A 14078-nucleotide genomic window follows, 5' to 3' on the forward strand; every position below is an offset into this window, starting at 1 on the left:
CAAAGCTCTCGAACATTGTTCATTTGTCCAATTGTCATTTGCGAACCTGAACCACACACTACATAAAAGAACAAGGATTAGGAAGAAGTACACACTTAGAAAATACGAACAATATCTATACATAAAAATTCTATACGAACAATATCTATACATAAAAATTCAAATAGTTCGAGTCAAATACGTATGTAAACATTATTGTTATGTCACAGACCTTGCGATTAAAAACGCAGTTGAACTAGATGTCACAGACTTAGTGTTTGAAAATTGAAAGGTAAATTTCACCATGACACCATGTACTAGCACATAAAGATACGTAGGTGCTTCATTCTGTAATATCACATCTTCTTTGGGTGGATAGTACTCCGCCTTAATTTCAAAAACCTTATTGGAAAAAAAATTCATAGCATTTCAGGATCCAGTTTAACGTGGTTCATGTTCATAGCAAGGTTTACCGGACAAAAGGAGGAACAAATTTAATATGTGAGAGGTCGTATAGATTACGCCAGTTCCTGAACAAATCTATTAGAGAACAGTTAACTCTTACGAAGTTATGAGTGATTCAAACTACGAGGGTATAAATAAGATACCCTCAACAAAACCCACCCTATAACAAAAGATGGAATTTATCAATTTGGTTGTCTAATCTTAATATTGGAATTTATCAATTTCATTGAAAATATCTGCCAGCCTGTCCCTGGAGCACTATAGTTTTACTCCATACAAGCGTCTTCAACTAAGGCACTAGATGCAACCGTCTTCAACTAAGGAACTAGGTGCAACCGCCTTGATGCGCTATTTTTTCCTGGGCATTATTATTGCCAGGGAGAAGCCAAGAGTGCTAATATGTACAAGTATGTCGCATAATAGAAAATCAAAAACCTAGAATAGAAAATTTACCTAATAATCCCAAATCAGTTTGAGTTGAAAATATAAAAAGAGAAATTAGCAAACAAGTGACCAAATCCACATACTTGTCAAACCTTTAGAAACTTTTTACAGTTGCGGAGTTGATTATGTCAATGAACTCAGGCTGTATGAAAAGGAGAGAAGATACAAGGACTAGCAGCCAAACAGGAAAGATTTTGACAAGAGATGGTAGAATTTATCGAAGATATATTGTAATACTCCGTATTTTATATCGCTATTTGAGTCGAGTTAATTGTTTAGTCGTATTGATATCGTAAGATCGAGTTATTCGTAAACATGTTGAGACGGGTTTAACTGAATGAAATCACGTTAGCTAGTCCTTTTACCAACCACGCTGACCCATGACACTTACCCTTTTACCCAGGCACGTTTACCCATGACCCATTTACCATCTAACCTAACTGTAACCTAATTTTACCCTAACACTACAAAACTCTACTCCCTCACCCGCCTCCCTCTTTTCAGCGGGCACAAATCTCAACCGTCACGCAAATCGAGAGAGAGAGAAAGAGAGAGTGAGTGAGTGTGGGTGTTGACGGCGCAGCAAGGAAGGCTTTAGGGTGGTTGTCGACGTCCGTAGGCGACCTTGGTGGCGGTTGTGGTGACAGAAAAGGTATGAGTGCAACTCTCCCCTTCTGTTTTCGTTTTGTCTGTCGGGTTTTGGTTGTTGTTGTGTGTCTTAGGGAGGCGATGCTGGTGGTTGTTGACGGGGTAAGGGAGTCATGTGGTATGTGTCGAGTGTGGTGGTGATTGTTAGGGAGGCTATAGGCGGTTGTAGTGGCGGTGAGAGGCGTTGTCGACAGGGGCAATCAAACGGGTTTATATACGGGTTTTCAGGCGGGTTTAGACGGTTAGGTTTGGGGTGGCTCTACAGTGGACATGGGGGAGGTCGAAACGGTGGCGCCACGGCGTCTGGGTGCATTGGCTGACGGCGAGCAGGGCTGTGGTGGTTTGGCAGGGGAGAGGTGATGGCTGCGGTGGTGGTAAGTCGAGAACAGGGGGTGATTGGTGAGGCACAGTGGTGAACCAGGTCAAACGACGGCCCTAGTCTCACTCGCCGGCAGCAGTCGACCCTGTTGGGGGCGGTTGTTGGTGGCTGGGTCAAGTTGGGGGTTTGGGCTGGTGGCTGACACAGGCTAGTGGCGGCGCGTGGGAGCGTGGGAGTGCGTGTGAAGGGGGCGGTGGTGATGACGGGTTGTTTTAGTTTCGAAACGGTTTTGTCGTAGATTTAATCATTTTAATTCGTTAATTTGTCGTATTCTTAGTTAGTTAATTTAATTCCCGAGTTATTTAAAATAATTAGAAACGGGTTTTGAGTCGGGTTTGTTAAATGGAAAAGCTGCTATATCGGGAAAGTTTCCATTTAAGGAAACTTTCCATTTTAAGAAGTTTCTATTTTTAGTAACCATCTATTTTGGGAACGGGAATAGTTAAGTAATCATTTATCATTTATTTATCTTTCAGAGGGCGAATTGTTGTGGAATATTACGAGCATCCGACTATTTGATCACAGATCGAGGTAGGGAAATACACCTGACTTATTATCGTTGTTGTTGAATTGTGTTGACTTGTTTGTGTTTCATATGACCAAACTGTGAACGTTGACTTGATTCGTGGTTGTTGATTTACGTTATGATTCATTTATTGGAATGTGGTTGACTGAATTGATCGTGTTGAGTATGTTATCACAACATTTGGTAGCTGGCATGATTTCATTCATTGATATACATATTGTGTTGTATTGATTACTGTTGAGAATTTCACGTGCATTGGAGTTGGAGGATGGTGTGGTAGTGACGATGTTGAGATACGACGTGATGTTGTGATAAGGCCCAGGCTGGTTCTGCAGGACTAGCCCTGTGTCCTCATTCTTGGTGGTATATCGACGACGGTCGATTGTTGTGCCTACCGGGGATCGGTATAGCCGGGCGTTCCGGGTTATGAGATATGAGTTGAGATGGAGGTGGAGGTGACGGAGGAGCATGCATATCATATTTTGTTGTTTCATTGTATTCCCTACTCAACCTCGTGGTTGACCCTGTGTATTCGTGAACACCTGTGATGATCCAAATATTGGTGAGCAGACTGGACAGGTTTATGAGATAGGATGGGAGCTTGATGGGCGTGAGACACTGGATCAGAAGACCTAGTAGCTAGATCGTTATTTAGAAGACCTTCACTTTTATTTATGTTAGTTCTTTGTAATTTAATGTAAAAGAGGTCTTGTAATAATTAAGTTAAAGTAATTGTATAAATTGCCTTGGAGTTTAATTTGATATTCACTACCTCGGGAAACCGAGATGGTAACAGTCCGGTTTATTAGGGAATGTCTTGCTAAAGGCTCCTTCATAAATCGGGGTGTTACAAAGTGGTATCAGAGCGAACGATCCTCAGGCCTAAACCAATGAACCCAATGAACGTAGGATGTGTCTAAATAAAATAAACTCCTGGGAATAAACTGTTAGGAGCTCACAGTGCGGTTAAGAAGGCGCCCTTAATACGTGCTCTTTTGCCCTCTCAGTTTTGAACCAGATAACCCGAGATAAATTGAGTGAATGAGGTAGTTAGAAGGAAAACCTTGGATATAATCGAGTTGATGTATACCTTGAGATCCATATATTCTAACCATTCTGCAGGACAACGTTACGGTAAGTATTTTGTATGAATGATGACGTGATCATTTGATGTGTGGAGATGAGAAATAAATTTTCGTGTTCAGGTTGATAATCAATGAAGTGTTGGATTGTGGTAATCGTGAGCGTGAAAATAATTGCGAATTGATGATAGTTATCTAGATGGATGTTGAATGACGTGTTGATAGTGCTATTATGTCTAGCGATATGCGGTTATGTGATCCCGAAGCCATGCTAGTATAGTATTGTGATAGTAATCAGAAACACTATTGAATTGCATGTTTCTAGTCATAGCAATCGTGATTTAGATGTAAGGAGTAGATCGAGATGCGAAGGGATTCTATGGGATAGATTTTTACGTAAGTACAAAGTGTGAGATTTAAGTTGGGATGGGTTAGTATACATAGTATGTTCGTAAGAGCTTGTAACATAGTAAAGAATGACCTAGTGCTGAAACTCGTTTTGTTCGATTTTACTCTTTAATTGACCTTACTTCCATTTCTTTTCTGTTTATTGCCTATGGATGAAAATTTTATGAGAGTTAGCCTCGTGAGTTAGTGTTCATTTGGCGTTAGTTTCATGCTTATAAGATATACGGATTAGGAGTAATAAACATTTTAGTGGGCTGTGGTCAGGAAGTTCCTGTGCAGTGATGTTTTGACCAACGATTTTGTAAAAATCCTCATTTAAATTGTATTAAAAATTTTTGCATAATTCCAACTCCATCGATCAGAAGATTCGCATATGTTTTCAAATTGATAAGCCACGAAAATTCTTGATGCCTCTATATTAAATGGTAAGTTTTGCAAACTGACCCAAGTTTCGGACCAATTGTCATTGTCACATACATAATTTTGGACCAACTGAGTTGTAAAATTCTTTAAAAAAATGGAATTCTTGTACTTTAGACCTAATTCTTTTTCCCCTGTGTTTTTAACTCTCCGTATTTTATAAAAGTAATATGAATCAAGTTTTAATCGAACGGTTATTTGTTCGTGGTCTTTGGAAGTTACAACGTGAATCATGACTTGTAAAATGTGCGTTCTATGTTGAGTTTTCATACAATAGTTTGGTTATTTCATGAGCCTTATTAATGTGACCTTATAATGTTTTATATGATGATAGTAGCACGCATGTTCAGTAGTTATGTATCTTAACAAGTGATAAAATTAAAGTTTAGTTGATAACATTGTTGGCATGATAGTATGAGTGAAATTGAATAGCTTAATTTGATTCTTAATCGAGGGTGAAATATTTTATACGAGTCCAGTTGTTTGCATATTTTATATATGTTTGGCATGTTGTAATATCTCTGGTGTGTTCATCATATTTGTATAGTGGTCGGATATATATAAATATAAAACTATATTGTCATATCTTGGTAAAGTTGGTGGCGTTAAATGTTAACTTGATTGTTCTAATATACTCGCATGAATATTTATAATAATTATGTTTAAATGTTTACACATGGATGGTAGTAATGACTTATGTTAAACTGTCCACACATGTAGTATGCCATCTGAGTCCTAATGTCTTTCATGTGAGTTTGTGTGCCCATAGTTATATTTATTACCTTCATCGCATTAAATTATTTCAGTTGAACCTAAACCTATGACATGATAATAAACAGTGTTGTTATTCTTTATTGGATATGCTCGTTATTATATTGTCATAAAATGCTAAAGTGATTCTTGCAATTGTATTGGCGTGATATAAAGGAAACTGTTTGATGTAGCACGACATTTGACATATCTATATTCTCGAGTCGTTGCTATCAATTATATTCTAATGAAGATTGCTTATGATAACTATGTTGGCAATTATAATGGGATAACCCTTTGATGATTCACATGATATGCGTTGGTTTAAATGATAGTCGTTATAGTCACATTTAATTGAGCCAACGAGTTGCCTAATTATTCAAATCGTGCAAATCAGAGAAGTTGTTCAAGTTGCTAATCTTTTATCATAGATAATGTTCTACAAAGTATATGATGGCAAATGTATATGTTTAAGCAATTTACGCGATATCTTTTGTTTTGCTGAAAATGAGTTATACTAAGTTGCTGGACACAATTGAACGATATGGTTGCTAAAATGTTAAACACATGTGTGATATGGAAGTAATGTTGTTGTTGTCATGGATCATATGTTGTTACTTTTATTGGGAAATATGTTTTCAGAATTTATATCATGCAAACTGACTAATTCGTATTGCATGTCTGATGAGTCAAATGGTTTTGATTACATGTTATGTTTTCTATGGTTTCAAAGTGTTTAAGTAGTGCATATACACCGCATGTTTTAATACTCCTGGTGATTGCTAGTAGTAGGGCAGAATGAATGCGCATATGGATCAATTGTTCGGAATTAGTAATAATTTTGGCTTGGGAGAGGAATTTGGTGGGGTCAATGTTAAATTGTATGCTGGTATACGTATATCCTTATGGTTGATCTTTCTAAGGTTGTTGTTCTCTGGTAGATAATGCGAACTGTGATAATCTTGAGTTGACCAAAACCCTGGTACTACAACAGCTACTCTGAAAACTTGTTATATAACTTTCGCACACTTAAACCTCGTGAATGAATCCTTTATCTTAACACCCTTCTACGGTAGCACCCTTGTGTCCTAATTTGTTTAGCTTTCCACTCTGTAGGATGGATCCCTACAATGTACACCCGCGAGACTGCTACATGTCACTTGATGCTGACTTCAATGAGCATTGTGAGAAACTTTGTGCTGCCATGGACAAGTATGGCCATAACGGACACCCTGAGTACTTAACTAATACTCAGTTAAGAGCGTATACCCTTATCGATTCTATCCTTGTCTCTGGCATATTAAAGGACAGCAAACACTTCTATATGAGAGAGCTGTCCACCCATTGCATGAGGTTATGCCGTGACCCCAATTACTGCGACGGGGCCAGTTACCCGCCCGAGCATACCTTTGACTTTATATCAGGCGACCTGAGGTACGAATTTTATGCTAATGTACCTGATGCCGAAAGTACGACTGAACTACCCAAACCAGACATTGGGGAGGAGGTGAACCAGGAAGGGAATGACATAGAAGTCACAGGGGATGGAATGCGGACTGGCAAGCTTGACGATGATAACGAGCGCATCTATAGTAAATACTTTCCTAGAAAGGGCCCAAGAGTTGTAAACCGGGATAGATGGGAGAAGAAAGGAACGCCTGAGTCTAAGTCACCAGAGTCAGTTTAAGCGCGATCTAAGGACTGTTATGTTAGAACTAGTAACACCATAATCGGTTTGTTATGAAACCGTGTAAACCTTTGACTCTTTTCTTGTTGTTCTTTTAGTTTGATGTTGTGTTTTAAGTTAAGAATGCGCTAAGTAATAAGTGTTACTTGTTGACAATCAGCTAATTCCATAATAAAACCTTGTTTTCGACCTTAATGTTAATGCGAAATTTTTTACCATGTGTTCTCTTCGTTACATGTTGTTGACAGTGATTTTGTTGCATACGTATATGAAAGTTGAAAAGAGGTTACGAGGACGTAACCATGTTTTTAGTTGGGTAGGATTGTAAAATCTTAATGTTATGTTGCACTTGTTTATAGATTGTGGTTTTGATCAAGTTGATGTTTCGTTGTGTGGTACCTATGCAAATGAGTTCTCTATGTTGTGTTCTTACTTCTGTTAGTTGGTTGATATGTAAGAGAAGCGTGTAGTTAAACTTCTGGTATGGTGCTCTGATAGTTTGAGGTGAACGACGGTAGTAGGATGATGGAATGATTCGTGATGATATTTTTGCATGAAGTAAGTTTCGGGACGTAACTTTCTTTTTAGGAGGGTAGAATGTAACATTTGGTTTTATGGGCCAAAGTTCATGAGTTCTTATGAAAAAAAAAAAAAATGGAGGTTTGATAGATGAGCGAACTTCGGGACGAAGTTCATTTTAAGGGGGGAAGACTGTAATACTCCGTATTTTATATCGCTATTTGAGTCGAGTTAATTGTTTAGTCGTATTGATATCGTAAGATCGAGTTATTCGTAAACTTGTTGAGACGGGTTTAACTGAACGAAGTCACGTTAGCTAGTCCTTTTACCAACCACGCTGACCCATGACACTTACCCTTTTACCCAGGCACGTTTACCCATGACCCATTTACCATCTAACCTAACTTTAACCTAATTTTACCCTAACACTACAAAACTCTACTCCCTCACCCGCCTCCCTCTTTTCAGCGGCACAAATCTCAACCGTCACGCAAATCGAGAGAGAGAGAGTGAGTGTGGGTGTTGACGGCGCAGCAAGGAAGGCTTTAGGGTGGTTGTCGACGTCCGTAGGCGACCTTGGTGGCGGTTGTGGTGGCAGAAAAGGTATGAGTGCAACTCTCCCCTTCTGTTTTCGTTTTGTCTGTCGGGTTTTGGTTGTTGTTGTGTGTCTTAGGGAGGCGATGCTGGTGGTTGTTGACGGGGTAAGGGAGTCGTGTGGTATGTGTCGAGTGTGGTAGTGGTTGTTAGGGAGGCTATAGGCGGTGGTAGTGGCGGTGAGAGGCGTTGTGGACAGGGGCAATCAAACGGGTTTATATACGGGTTTTCAGGCGGGTTTAGACGGTTAGGTTTGAGGTGGCTCTACAGTGGACGCGGGGGAGGTCGAAACGGCGGCGCCACGGCGTCTGGGTGCGTCGGCTGACGGCAAGCAGGGCTGTGGTGGTTTGGCAGGGGAGAGGTGATGGCTGCGGTGGTGGTAAGTCGAGAACAGGGGGCGATTGGTGAGGCACGGTGGTGAACCAAGTCAAACGACGACCCTGGTCTGACTCGTCGGCAGCAGTCGACCCTGTTGGGGGCGGTTGTTGGTGGCTGGGTCAAGTTGGGGGTTTGGGCTGGTGGCTGACACGGGCTAGTGGCGGCGCGTGGGAGCGTGGGAGTGCGTGTGAAGGGGGCGGTGGTGATGACGGGTTGTTTTAGTTTCGAAACGGTTTTGTCGTAGATTTAATCATTTTAATTCGTTAATTTGTCGTATTCTTAGTTAGTTAATTTAATTCCCGAGTTATTTAAAATAATTAGAAACGGGTTTTGAGTCGGGTTTGTTAAATGGAAAAGCAGCTATATCGGGAAAGTTTCCATTTAAGGAAACTTTCCATTTTAAGAAGTTTCTATTTTTAGTAACCATCTATTTTGGGAACGGGAATAGTTAAGTAATCATTTATCATTTATTTATCCTTCAGAGGGCGAATTGTTGTGGAATATTACTGAGCATCCGACTATTTGACTGCGGTACTGAGGTAGGGAAATACACCTGACTTATTATCGTTGTTGTTGAATTGTGTTGACTTGTTTGTGTTTCATATGACCAAACTGTGAACGTTGACTTGATTCGTGGTTGTTGATTTACGTTATGATTCATATATTGGAATGTGGTTGACTGAATTGATCGTGTTGAGTATGTTATCACAACATTTGGTAGCTGGCATGATTTCATTCATTGATATACATATTGTGTTGCATTGATTACTGTTGAGCATTTCACGTGCATTGGAGTTGGAGGATGGTGTGGTAGTGACGATGTTGAGATACGACGTGATGTTGTGATAAGGCCCAGGCTGGTTCATCAGGACTAGCCCTGGTGTCCTCAGCTGTTGAGCTGGTATATCGACGATGGTCGATTGTTGTGCCTACCGGGGATCGGTATGGCCGGGCGTTCCGGGTTATGAGATATGAGTTGAGATGGAGGTAGAGGTGACGGAGGAGCATGCATATCATATTTTGTTGTTTCATTGTATTCCCTACTCAACCTCGTGGTTGACCCTGTGTATTCATGAACACCTGTGATGATCCAAATATTGGTGAGCAGACTTGACAGGTTTATGAGATAGGATGGGAGCTTGATGGGCGTGAGACACTGGATCAGAAGACCTAGTAGCTAGATTGTTATTTAGAAGACCTTCACTTTTATTTATGTTAGTTGTTTGTAATTTAATGTAAAAGAGGTCTTGTAATAATTAAGTTAAAGTAATTGTATAAATTGCCTTGGAGTTTAATTTGCTATTCACTACCTCGGGAAACCGAGATGGTAACAGTCCGGTTTATTAGGGAATGTCTTGCTAAAGGCTCCTTCATAAATCGGGGTGTTACATATATTTACCTTCAAAGAGGCGCCACCAACCAAAAATCCATCCACATCCGGCTTAGCAGCTAGCTCCTTGCAATATGCACCACTCACTGAACCTGCACTCACCAAAATATTGTAGATAAATGTAAGGAACTGATATTTCCACAAGAGTATGAACTGTTCCACAATTTCCACTAAGTCGAAGATTTTTGGTTTATTTGGCGCAGATAATTGGCTCTGATATTTATAATTGTGAATTCGAACTCATTCAATGAGATTAACAATGGAATTTTCATCACGGGTCATCCCGAAACATCTCAATGTTGCTAACACAAAGATAAGATTGTGCACATTTGATGCTCTTAAGTATTAACATGCCTTAAACAAGAGACTTTAAAGCATTGGGGTAATGTTGTAGTATGAAACTGTGCGATAAATGAATAAATGTCGGAAATGAACTTATCGTAGATTGGATGTTACTTGTTAGTATATTTCATGTTGAAATATGGCCACCCTAAGCCTAAAGGAAAGAGGGTTCAAGACTTCCAAGACGGTACTCTAATATGCTTAACAAAAAAGATGATAAATGTAGTTGAAAATAGAAAAGTCGAGTTAAACTAGCAGCTAAGTAGTAACTCCATACCTGAATACCATCAAATGCAAATATGCAATTTATTTGGTGGATCACCCATACACGTTTCGAAACAAATTGAGTAAATAACGAGGAGAAACCAAAGAACCATCAAACTCAGTTTCAATTACCTGTGACGGCTGTGAGCATTCCTGTTGAACCCTGTCCAGCTTCGTAGATTCCTGAGAAGAATCTACATAGCAAACACATGTGATTATATGAACAAGTAGATGAGTAACATAACTCTTCTCGTGGTAGAAGTGGACGCTTGCATTTTTACCAATAGACATAAAGAAAAGCAAACCTTTGTAGTCGATCGCAGACTTGGAATTTTTCAACTCCCTATTTAATCGGTTATTTCTAATGATAGCCTGTGTGATAGATCGACTAATTCTTCTTGACGTATCAAGTTGCTGCTCGCCGTATTTGTAACACCCCGTATTTTATAATAATATTTTATTATAAAAGTATTTTATTAAATTAATTATTTCGAAATTTTATAATGTATTTTGAATATTTATATTTATTGTCTTCGTTCTCTATTTTATTATTTCACGTTTTGGACTACTTTTGATTGGGTTAAAATGTCCGTGCACAATTTTATTATTTTAATTTAATAACTACTTTTCTATTATAAGGTCTCCTTGCGTTTTAATATGGTCCAATCCGATTTGTAATCAGATAATCCATTGTATGAGCTAATGGACTCAGAGCCCACTTGTTAACCCTCTTATAATCCTATATAAATACAAAACCCTAAGCTAGCAACTAGGTTGCTCAACCTAATTTCCTACGTGAAAACCAGCGGCACGCCTCTCCTCTATTTCTCTCTTTTGTTCTCTTTTCTCCCTTTGACTCCATTGTTGAATATCTTTCATTCCTCCATTCATACACAAATTATATTTCCACAATCCTTGCTCTTATCTTTACAACATATTCATCTCCAAATGATTTTATGAGAATTATTTGTATGGACCTTTATACCTACGTTTTGGGTCTCTTATTTTTATGGGTAAAGAAGAATATATTTTTATGGCATTTTCAAGGGTTCGTTTTGTGTCATTCCTTTGACGTTTTAAAAGAGGATCTGTACGCACGGCTTCTTGCACATGGGTTCGTGCGTCCTTAAAGGCGGTTTTGGGTAGTTGACATGTGTATTGGAGACAAGGCTTTGTTGGTCGTTTTCTTTATGGAGGTTTTCGGTATTGCGGTCTTTAATTACTAAAAAGGTAACTAGGTGTTCTCTTTTAATTGTGTTTATGCCAATTGATGTAATTAATATGATTTAATGATTGTCTTGTATGATTGGTACGTGCTAGATTGTTTATTATCACGTTAATTATGCTTTTGCATGTTTGTATATGTTTTTATACATTAATTATATGTCGTATGTTGTTTATATGTTTATTATGGGTGTCATGAGCGTAATTAGGGTTTACGAGTGAACCCTAGTGGCGGCATGATAGGCGGCCAAGAGTTCTCTCTAAAGTTATAGCTAAAGCTAGTATAACCTTGATGATGATTCGAGTGTTATAGCTGAAGTTAGTACAACTTTGGGTAGTTACTCTAGTTATGGCTGAAACAGGTATAATCTTGGAAATATGAATCCAGGTTATAGCTGAACTTACTATAACATTGAAGTACGAGTTAAGGTTATAGCTTAAACTAACATACCCTGAGATTTATGGCTCAAGGTTATGGTTAGAACTAGTATAACTTTGAGTTACGTACCAAGGTTATGGTTGAGGTAGGTATAACTTCAAGTTATATATACTGAAGTTATAGTAGAGGTTACTATAACCTCGCATCCAGAGTTTATGTTATGGTTAGGATTACTATAACATTGAATGGTTAATGTTAAAGTTATAGCTGAAGTTACTATAACATTGATAGTTAATACTTGTCTCATATGTTGTGTGGTGTTCAGTTATATTGTATGTGCATGAGTCGTTGGTTACTCTATTCATATGATAAGTAGGGCAGTCAGTTATACTGTTCCATGAGTTGTGTCATGATGTTGTCCATGCATTATCGTTACAGTCAGTTATACTGTGCGTTTGTTTTGTTGGTTGGTGTATAGATGACGATAGTATCAGTTATATACTATCGGAATGAACCAAGGCTACCCTTCGGGATTTGTTATGGTCTATGTTCGGGATTGGTCGAGGCGGTTCGTTAATCGCTCCGGTCCCCGTGTGTCGTTCGGTGTACGCTTATTGCACCAAGAGGTCCGCCAGTCTTAGGCATATAGGCGGTGGTTATACGCTATACATAGTGTGGATGCGATTAGATTAATCGGTCCACTGTGGGTGCAGTTTGTTAATCGGCCCATACCATTGAATGGAGGCAGTTCGTTAATCGCTCCATTAGTTAGAGGCAGTTCGTTAATCGCTCTAACGGCGTTCATTCTATACATTGTGCTGGTGGTCTGGATTGGTCACATGTTTTGTGTTATGTTGGTTCATACGTGGTCATGTTATGGTTTACGTTGTCACGTGTCGTCACATGTTTCCTTTGTTGTCATCATATCATAAGATTGTCTTAGTATGTTATCGTTTAATGGCATGTTATGTCGGATTTTCATGAGTATAGATGGTCTCACATGTTTACTAGTTTTGCATTTCAATTGTTAATGATTGTTGGTTATATTCAATTGTTGTAAACATGACTGGGAGAGCATCTAGTTACTCCCGACTGATTGTCGACCCCCTTCTCAGGTTGTTCAGATGTTGTTGTCTGGTTGATGCTTGCTTGGGGAATATGCGAAGCGAGCTTAATAATAAATTAGGAGTTTGCCTTATGTTTTTAAGAACCATTGAATAATGTATTAGCTTGTTTTGGATTTAGTAACGAACCGGATTGGTCAGGTGTTTCCGCCACCTTGACCCTTTTATCAGTATCGTACTCTGATATTTACTTTATATAAGTTTTTCCTTTGTTTTATAATCCGGGTTGTTACAGTTGGTATCAGAGCGAACACGCTCCCAACTCTCGCTTAGTTGATGACTAAAATAAATGACTTAGTAAATGAGTGAGGGTAAATGGGGTAGAAACAATTAAGGACTTCTTTGTTTATGCCTTAATGTTTAGTGTAGTTATTAATTGTATTGCATGTTTTGTTCATGTACTTGCTTGTTTGTGCTTTAATTTCATATTGTTATTAATGGTATTAATTGTTTTGTTCATATATCTGTTTGTTTATGTCTCAATGTTTGTCGCTAATAATTGTTTTGAATGTATAGTTTTTATGTATTATGCTGTTTGTAACTTGATATTTGGTTTGTCATTAATTGTATAAAAAGGTGTTGTTCATATATGAATTTTTCGAACATGCTTTGTTGATTTTAAAGACGAACAGTTTTGAAAATGTCATTTGCATGTTATGGGTCTTGCATTTTGGTTATATGTCGGTCAAAGCTTTTAATCCTTGATAACCCGAGATTTACTCTTATCGTACTTTCATCCTTTTGGATCATTTGGTGGTGTTGTCCTTGTTTGAGGTGATTTTGAGGTTGATCCCCTTGTGGTTTCTTGAGGCAACAAGTTAGGATTGATGGTAGTTTTGGATGTTCAAGTATGAGAGAAAAGAGCATTTATTATTATGAGTTTGGTAGCGAGGGAGTTTACTTTGGGATTATATGTTGTTGAGATGAAGTTTACTTTGGGAATAGAGGTTGTTTTAACGATGCTTCCTTTGGGATTATAGGTGTTAGATTCTTTCATATATTTGAGGAAATCGTTATTGACGATTGAGGGTGATGATTTGTGGTATAAGATGTATGATTGTGGTTTCATAGTTTCA

General features: G+C 38.6%; 1 long non-coding RNA gene across 2 annotated transcripts; it reads right to left on the reverse strand.

Annotated features, from left to right (window-relative positions):
• Positions 1-981: 981 nt before the first annotated feature.
• LOC141609322 (uncharacterized) lies at positions 982-10684 on the reverse strand. 2 transcript variants are annotated; one of them, XR_012527355.1, is made up of 4 exons: positions 10581-10684; positions 10408-10469; positions 9679-9761; positions 982-1030 (listed from the first exon to the last, which is right to left on the reverse strand). It is a non-coding gene; the product is annotated as an uncharacterized LOC141609322 (long non-coding RNA). The 2 variants fall into 2 exon arrangements; XR_012527354.1 differs by lacking the exon at positions 10581-10684 and having other exon boundaries at positions 10408-10546.
• Positions 10685-14078: the final 3394 nt, after the last annotated feature.

This window comes from Silene latifolia, chromosome 10 (genome assembly GCF_048544455.1).
Source record: "Silene latifolia isolate original U9 population chromosome 10, ASM4854445v1, whole genome shotgun sequence".
Taxonomy (NCBI): Eukaryota; Viridiplantae; Streptophyta; class Magnoliopsida; order Caryophyllales; family Caryophyllaceae; genus Silene; species Silene latifolia.